The sequence below is a fragment of the Bactrocera latifrons genome, unplaced genomic scaffold (genome assembly GCF_001853355.1).
Source record: "Bactrocera latifrons isolate USDA-ARS-PBARC rearing strain unplaced genomic scaffold, ASM185335v1 scaffold_94, whole genome shotgun sequence".
NCBI classification, from domain to species: Eukaryota; Metazoa; Arthropoda; class Insecta; order Diptera; family Tephritidae; genus Bactrocera; species Bactrocera latifrons.
In genome coordinates, this window is record NW_017537645.1 from 1,208,005 (window position 1) to 1,217,734 (window position 9,730).

General features: G+C 37.6%; 1 protein-coding gene across 1 annotated transcript in view; it reads right to left on the minus strand.

Annotated features, from left to right (window-relative positions):
• LOC108977676 overlaps positions 1-9,730 on the minus strand; it is a 130,639-nt gene that overhangs the window by 99,547 nt on the left and 21,362 nt on the right. The window lies entirely within an intron of this gene.

Sequence of the window (9,730 nt, forward strand, 5' to 3'; positions counted from 1 at the left end):
CAGTTTGTTGGCCATTTGAATTTTATATGGGAATAAGTCCAAATCTTTGTGCATAATTGACTGTAATGACTGTCTGCTTACACCCATTTGAGCAGATAAGCYTCTTGTCGAAACACGTGGATTGTTTTGTATGGCARCAGCTACAGCAGCGATTGTTTCCTCCATTCGAACTGAAGGGTTTCGATGGGTCTCATTATGTTCCATCTGCTCGGAGGATTGCCGCCAAACGTGCGCCTATACTCTCTTTGAACCGAAACTACGGACTCCAGTGCGTGGTATCGGCGAACAATCCAAATTCTTGTTTCAGCGACCCAGTAATCCATTTTTGTTAAATGTAAAATTCAATCTGCAAAACAAAATAAAAATTAACCAAATTCATTAAATAGAAAAAAAGTTACCTAATTTTTTTTTTGGTAGCGGCTTTCATCAGCTACCCTGTATATTATATTTAATTTTTCAGCAATAGTTTTATTAAATCGTGTGAGTGCAGTCTCTCATATCGTAAATTATACTCATTGTCTAAACTTCAGCGACATCGGACTCGAAAGCTCACAGTCGACCAGTTTACATTTTAGCATATTGAGTAGTAATGGTACTAATCTGTCCGATTTTTTTTAGTGGAGAGTTTGGGTGGAAGTCAGACACGAGAGCGCATTGCGTCTGGTATAGCTGCCATCCCGATCAATCGAAATACACTGCCTTACGCTTTCTTACACATATGTAAATCCCGTCTGTTTGTCGTCACACCTGGCCAGCGTGTGGATACCATAGCTTTCATCCACACTCTTATACAAAGGCGGTGTCTCGAAGTTTCCATTAACCACCTTCATTAAAGCCACGTATGTATGTAGCTGGCGCGATCCGCTTCCGCCTCTCGTGGGAAAGGACATTCCTATGCTACGATCAGAAAGTCTAGTTTTATTGAGAATGTCTTAAATACTGCTCCCATGCGAAACTCTTTACCGGAAAAGCTGCCTACTTTATGAGACTCCAATTCCTTTATCCGTCGTTCTCGCCGCTGCTGAGTACCATTCTAGCTCACTTAAGTGTACAGGTATGCTGCTCAGATTTCTCAACAATTTGCTTGCCATGGTGGCGTGCTATTATCTTTGCTACTATACGACGGTCCGACTTCAACTTCCTTGCTGCCATCGTCAGCGTGGTAATGGGGCTTTTAATGTGGTCCCCGAACCCACCATGAGTAAGTAAGTTATTTCGCTGCCTTTCTTGGAGGATGATTCCGTCTCCTTAGATTGTGACCCACCCGGAACACTTTACACTTTCAAGATCGGTTCCGATCTACTTCCACTCAAATCCGTTTCACTTTCATTTTCACTCTTCATGTCTATTGAGTCCCCACTCAGTGGGGGCAATCCAACTCCCGGAATGCCTTTAGACTTTAATGATATCAAGGCCATTTCTGTTAAGAAATGGAGGCGGCAGCTTACGCACGCCCTTATGGGCAATGGGTTTAGAGCCGACCAGTGCAAACGAGGAAACTTCTTAACCTACATCTGGCAAATAAACTTGATTATGACGGAGGGGAACGAACGGCTGTCAGGTTTTAAACGGAGCAGATTCATTAATCCGTAGCTCTTTCTGCAGGGTGTCACTCTCACATATCCAAGTGACGAAATAATTTGACCACCAGTCGAGATTTCAACCCAAAACCCAAAAAAGCTTCAGTGCTGAAATAATGATTTGATCTAAGACCGAGTGCAAGATCCAATAGCAGTTTTCACAGGTTGTGAATTGCACAGGTCATTTAGAGTTAACTAGGATGTACCTCGCAGAAGCTACCTACCATACATTTCTCACTTTTGGCCGAATAATAACACTTTGTAAGTTTTCACCAAATACCAAAAGCATCGTCAGGATTGGGAAGGACCTCTCCGAGCCGTGCGATACCAAACGAGGTTTCAGATAAGGCGACTCCATATCGCGCTACTTCTTCAATCTACTTTTGGAGAAATTATTCGAAATTTATGGTGCTTTGCACATTGGCAACGCTGAATATTGCATTCGATGAAGCGATGAGCTGCGTGAGCTATACGACAGCGAATGAAGAGACAGCGCCTACGCTGGTAAGCTCATGTCGACCAAAGGGATGAATACGCTAAAGCTCTGAAAGTAGTACTCGCCGTTGGAGCCGGACCTGCCTTCGCGTGAAATCAGATAACTGGCGCGCTTTTGTCAACTTGGCTATAACCGCGTAAGCGTTGTCTACGCCAGTAGAGCAGACGAAGATATTTCACAGATGGCCACAGTTGGAATTCATCGCCCTGAAACCAGAAATGTAGGATCAAACCATCACAATATCACAAGGCTTCTCCCAACACCATGATATAACAAATTTTAAGTATTACTCGATAATGTTTACGATGTTTAAGTAAACAGCGAGAAGTAAATAAAACTCAAACCTCAGAGAAGCGCGTGTGCCACCGTTTATTTATTTGCTCCCGCGTTTCTGCGAATATTTATGCGTTGCGGCTGAGCGGTGATGGCATTTCATGAAGCGCATCATAATAAATAATAAACGCCATATTGTAATGATTGCCATTTCGCACAAACAACAGCAACAACAACAACACTGATGGCACATGCCGTTATAACGGCGGTAAATACACCAGCGACGCTGAAGAGTTTTCGCGGTAACTACTTGGCGTGCAACTTAAAGGTAAACCGGCAATAGCTACACAAGCATGCCACAAATAACGGCAGTATTATGTAATATATTTATATATGTAGTGATAGGTACTTGCGAGCGGCACTCCCCCTTGTGGCGGCGACAAGCAGGAAAGATTTGAAGTCACGTACGATTTTCAGTTGCGTCTGCAACAGCTGCTGCTGCAACGAGTGCTTGTTGCAATTGTAAATGCATGGCGAATTGCTATTGTTGTTGTTGTTGCTGTTGTGATTCCATTTCCGTTTCCGTTGCATTTGACGCGCACTGGGCACGGCAGCAGTCGAGCCTGATGACGCCTGTTGTTGCGACACGTACCAGTCGTTGCCACAACTCCTTGCAACACACACACACACACACACATGCATATGTTTCACCGTACTTTTCATAATTCATATTTGCATGCAAATAGTTGGTGTATTGTTGTTATTGCGCACATTTGTATTTGTTTAGCTGCGTTTATTGGTGTCGTGTTTATCTGTGTGCCGCACTCACCGACTGCCCGCAGCCATCATTTCCACTGCGAGTCACTGTTGGTGGTACGCGTGTGTGGGTGTATGCGTGCGCTTGTTGCATGCATATTTGCCAACCGTTACAAATGTCACTTATTGCTATTTGTTGGTGTGCCAGCGGAAGGAGTGAAGTAGACCCTCCACTCCATGTATTTGTGTATGTGTGTATAAGGCATCAGTTGCAGCTGCCACATAACCGATTGGCGCAGAAGTATCGTATAATGTTAGTAATTTTGCGTGGCATTCCGTACGCAGCCATATGTGTATGTGTGTGTGTGTGTGTGTGCTTGAGTTATATTAGCGACTTGCGCGGATGTGCGTGCATGGCATACAGACACACACGTACTTACACACACATTTCAACAACTCATACATATTCGCATGTGTGTATGGCAGTTGCCTGCGGCCCTGTACGTGCAAGTATTTTTCCTATTTAATTATAACGGTTATTTATTTACCAGTTGCAGTTGTCAGTGTGACCCTCAAACGATACTTTTCTGTTATTATTGTGTGCTTTTGCATGTTTGAGTGTGTGTGTGAATATTTACGTAATAGCATGCATTTAGTGCATTATCATCATGTTCATCATGCCATTACCGTTATCTATAGTATGCATCTATGTTTGTGTGCGTGGTGTGATTTCATTAGTGTGATTTTTTAATTACTAAGATAAATATTATTATATGGATCACGTTTTTTTTTGTATCTTCGATATTAGTTTTAAAACATATTTTTTTTTTTTTGAAAATCTTTACATTAATTTGCTCGGTTAGCTTGTGAGTCAGCTAAATGCTTAGATAGGGGTTAGATACCAAAAAGCTTAGAAGGCTAAACATTTTTTTTTTTTAGTGAAAAATAACAGTTTACACTTTAAGGGGCTAAATCAGTGTGAAACTTTAAGAAAAAAATTTCCTTTCTTGCTTTTTCGATAGCTTATATTTCCAAAAATATCCTGTAAAATGGGCAAGGTCGTATCTTGAATAATTTTTGAATGACAGAGCGTTCTAAAGACCGACCGCTCTCAGGTTTAATCATTTATGAGTGCAAAAAGTTTTAAAGTTGATGACAACAAAACTCTATTAGAAATGGACCGATCGACTTCAAATGATAATGTAGTATTGTCGAATTTACTTTGCAATGACCTACGATTTTTTTGATTACTTGGAAATTGTCAATTTGGCATTAAAAAAAGCTACGCATTCGGCCGTAATCCTAAGAGAGCACATGACTCAATTATTTTTCAACATTTTTGTAAAAAAAAAAAAATAAAATCTTATACATCTATATATAGCTCAAAATATACCTTATTATGTCCAAAGAACTTTGGAACAATCGATCGAGTACTTTATTTTAAAAAAACTCACGAAAATCGCTTAACTTTTTATGGGTTACACTGGTATACTGGTATGACCCCTAAATGCTCGCCAACAGTTTTTAAATGAAAAAAAGAATTATCAGAAAACGATAGGGGGGGAAGGAAGATTTGCTTATAATTTGACTAGTTTTTCTTGGTTTTTATTTTCGGAGAATTTCCAGTCGAGTGAACACCGCAAAGCATTTTTTCTGAAGACTTTCGGGGGGAACCTCTGTCACCGGCTTATGCTTCATTATTTCTACTTTAAAAAATTACTTCAGATTGTCTAAACTGTGCTCAGTAATGTACAAAAAGTCAAAATGTAATTACTCAGTTGAAATTTAAGAAATAAATAATAAATAAAAAGTATTTTTTTTACCTTCAAACCCTAACCTCTTCCCTTATTTTGGTCGGTTAGTTTTTATGTTTGTTATATGCCAAAGTGGTAGTGTAATACATTCGGAGATTACGCAGTTGTACTACTGTGATCAAAATGATAGGTAAATTTTTAGTTTATACTTCGGATGTTTTTCGAATCGGTGAATTTTTTTTTCTGTAAGTTTTTAGTACTGTTAGTGACATCTATGCTAAATCCACGTCAAAATTTTCATTAGTATCTGAATATTCAGCAAATTCCCATGAGGCTCCGAGGTCACCGTTTTGACGCAATATGACGAGGATATAAAAGCTGAATCGAAGAAGGCTTTGATGACCATTACCTACCGTAGTGAGAGTAAAAATGAGCTAGAAATAGCCTTAATTGTCGCTTGACTAACCGCTGGAGCTAGTTTATGGACTCGGTGCCTAAAGCAAAGGCGCTTTTGGAACCTTCGTTCGTTAACAAGATTGATATACCAATTATCAGCCGGCGGCCTGTGAGCATTATATCGTCATTGTGGACAATCTCCAGAGAATTTGCTAATTTAGTTTTCATTGCGTCCGCAAACGCCAGCAAGAAGGCCCGTTGAACTAAATGCAGATGCTTTATGCGGTACTTTTTCTATAATGTCTTCTACACATCACTCTGGTCCGACAGCGCTTCGGCAGAGGTTATAGAAAAAGGGCATAGAACCCGAGCTCTCAACATATTATCTTCAGTTTATGTGTGCTCCTGTGTTTATAGAAGCAATTCTGGAAGTTTTGAGACACTCATAAACATTGTGGAAATTGCTCTATATGCTTTTAATCCTCTGCAACATTTTCGAATGTTTATGACAGCAGTGAAGCTGAGTTGTTATATATATTATGCCACTGTTAGGCAACACATCCTTATGGGGAGATTAGAAGTAAGGGTACGGTCTTTTTCGTTGGTTACGGTTAAATCAACTTATAATTAAAATACGATTTTTTTATAATAAACCCAAATTCAATAATCTTTGATGTAGCGGCGCTTAAAGGTATGCTACGGTTTTATTTTATTTTGACCTCAACTATAATGAAATTCTTTTAAGCATAGAATGAGAGTTTCAGCAGCAAAAGTAGTGTTATTAAAACGTCCCACTTAATCTTTGCGTTTATAAATATTTTTAAACATTTCTCTTATCTTCGGTTATCATGATTCTTGTCTTTATATTTATATACTCTGTATGGAAATATTTATCGGTATCATTATTTTGATTTTAGATTTTATCTTTATCTTTAACTTTATCTTTATCTTTCTTTTTAATTTTATCTTTATCTCTATATTCATCTTTAATTTAACTTTATCTTCATCTCTGTCTTTACCTTTAACTTTATGTTTATCTTTATGTTAATCTTTATCTTTATCTTTATCTTAATCTTAATCTGATTTTTTATATTTATCTTTATTTTTTATCTTTGTCTTCATCTTTATCGTTATCTTTACTTTTATCTCTACCTTTTACTTTATCTGAAGTTTATCTGAATATTAATCTTTGTCTTCATCTTCATCTTTCGACTCACATTTAACTTCACCTTTATACTTACCATTATTTTTATCTACGTTTTCATCTTAATACTATTTGCTCTTCGACATTATCTTTTCCTTTCATTTTTGTCTGGCTTTGTCTCTGTCGCTGACCTTTAAATTCGCTTTTGTCTCTATCCCTATCATGACCTTGAATTTGATCTTTATATCTCTCTTGTCTTTAATATTATTTTCACCATCAACCTTACTTTGTCTCTATCTCTATCTTAACCCTGATATTATTTTTTGTCTCTTGACTTTGTCTTTGACATTATATTTACCCCTGACTTTGCACTTGTCTTAGTTTAGTCTCAGTTTAGTTTTTGTTTTTTTTTTTTTATTAAGGATAATCCTGAAATATTTGACAGAGTTCGAGAATAGAAGATTTCCACCCACTAAGGCTCCAAACCTCCAAATAATTGAAACAGATCAATTCAAAATATTTCCTTAAAATATAGAAATTTGGAAATATATATCTCAAACGATAAGTTACTCTTTGAAATACTTAACCTTATTTTTTTTATTTTAATTTTTAAAATTTCTTCGTTTTGCTCTGTTTTGTTACCATTATTCTTCGCTTATAACAAACGACGAGCCTAATTTGCTTAACGAGTAAAAGCAAATACAAACAATTGATTGTTTGCCCCATGCTTGAGCCAATTAAAAAACTTCTCCCACTGAAGAGCAGCCCGCTCCCCACCTTTAGCTTATTAAAGGTTAATTTTGTGGAAATTAAAAAAGAGAAACACAAGCGAAACACCGAAATGATTTACGAGCAACACAGCTGCAGAATTATGAAAAACAAAAACTGAAATTACAACCCAACACACAAACGGGAAATGTAAACTCAAAAAACAAAAGAAAAAAAATACATAAAAAGAAGAATAATTTCAAAACAAAACGTCCAAGTGCTGAGTTTTTGAAATGTGCTTTTGTGCTGCTCCTCTTGTTTTGCGTTGCTTAGTGCTTAATTTCTGACATGCCAAGCAGTCAACACGACGGCGACGTCGCGGGCGCATTTGCTGTTGAAAGCTACATTACGCGTGACGTGTGTGTATGTGTGTGAGAGTGTAGATGGGGATGTGAAAGGTGGCGCAGAATCATGAATGCAAATGTGGATTATTGTGCGCCATTGCCATACTTACTCTGCTTGTGTGTGTTTGTGTGTGTGAATTGCCAGTGTTTTTGTTTGTTCGACCTTGTAGATGACATGCGTCTGATTAAAATAATAAAATGAATTATGATGTAGTATAACATTAGGCGCCCATAAGCACTTCACCAGACTTCAATGCATTGCCTGCTTACAATGAGACTCCCCACCACACAGCCATATTAACATATTCATTGAGAAATTTGTCACCCTACATACCGATACACATACATATACATACAAGCATATTAGATGCTTCTCGATTTTATGTTGCACCAAGAGACTCTTGCGCGCAGTTAATGAGGACTAACGCATTTTTATTCCAGTCTGCTTTTAGCCAGGTGGCGGAGTGTGTTGATATAAAATAAAAACAAATAAAAAAAAAAAATAAAATAATAAAGAAACAAGAAAAACAGTTAACAGGATATTTATTCTGTTTTTCGAAGGCCAGCTCGTATGAAAGCTATATGCTATAGTGGTTCGATCTGAACCATATGTTCAGAGATTGTAACATTACCCAAGACCATGATCTGTACCAAATTTCCCGAAAATATCTCCTCAAACAAAATAGTTGTTCATACAAGAATTTGCTTTCAATCGCTCAGTTTGTATGGCAGCTATAAGCCATAGTAATCCAATCTGAACAATTTCTTCGCAGATTGTAGCGCTGCTTCAGATAATAATCTGTACAAAATTTCGTGAAGATATCTCGTCAATTAAAAAAGTTTTTCATACAAAGACTTGATTCCGTTCGTTCAGTTGATATGGCAGCTATATGCTTTAGTGGTCCCATAAAAGCTGTTCCAACATACTAGCAGCTCCCTAGTGAGAAAAGTATATGTTCGAAATTTCAGGTCGATATCTCGAAAACTTACTACGTTCTTGAAAATTGTTACATACTTTTAGGCCAATACCAAACTCCAATTATATTTACAATTCCCCACATGCGCCTCTTCAACTTTATTTGCTGTCACTCAAACCCTTACACTTACGTGTCACTCATGCCTCTATTGTCTGCCAACGCACACATCAGGCCGCCGTGCTTAACTGTCTCTAACGAAACTTTCTCCACTTATTTAGCTTCAAATTCAACACTTCCTGCAACCGCAATCATAATTTCCAGCACATCTAGCGCTGTGATAAGCGACAGCCAAGTTCGGCTACGTGCTTTATGCCACAACACAATGTGCTGTCGTCTTTTAGGCGCACAAAACATTATTACATATCACCATCAAGTGCTCAAAAGTGCCACATTGTTTGGCGTATTTTCATTATTAAGCGTTAGCGAAAAAAGTTGCGCGCTCACACAAGAAAAAAAAAAAACATAACGTATACTTGCCACCTTTATTGTTTTGCCTCATTCATTATGGTGAAATACTAAAGGATTAACATATTTTTAGGTGCATATGAGCATATTGTGTTATGCAGATACTGTTGTAGAATGCGCTACATCCTCAAACGCTCATTCCTTAATCCAGGGCTGCTGCACGGTGCTCAGAAGAGCCTCGCATGCGAAGTGTCGTACTTTCGCTCCGTTATAGCTGTTAGCTGTATATGTGTGCTCCTGTGTTTATAGAAGCAATTCTGGAAGTTTTCAGATACTCATAAACATTGTGGAAATTACTCTATATGCTTTTAATCCTCTGCAACATTTTCGAATGTTTATGACAGCAGTGAAGCTGAGTTGTTACATATATTATGCTACAGTTAGGCAACACATCCTTATGGGGAGATTAGAAGTAAGAATACGGTCTTTTTCGTTGTGTTGAGTTCGCGGTATTGTCGGGTTAAATCAGCTGATAATTAAAATAAGATTTTTTATAATAAACCCAAATTCAATAATCTGTGATGTAGCGGCGCTTAAAGGTATGCTACGGTTTTATTTTATTTTGACCTCAACTATAATGAAACTCTTTTAAGCGTAGAACGAGAGTTTCAGCAGCAAAAGTAGTGTTATTAAGACGTCCCACTTAATCTTTGCGTTTATAAATATTTTTATACATTTTTCTTATATTCGGTTATCATGATTCTTATCTTTATATTTATATACTCTGTATGGAAATGTTTATCGGTATCATTATTTTGATTTTAGATTTTATCTTTA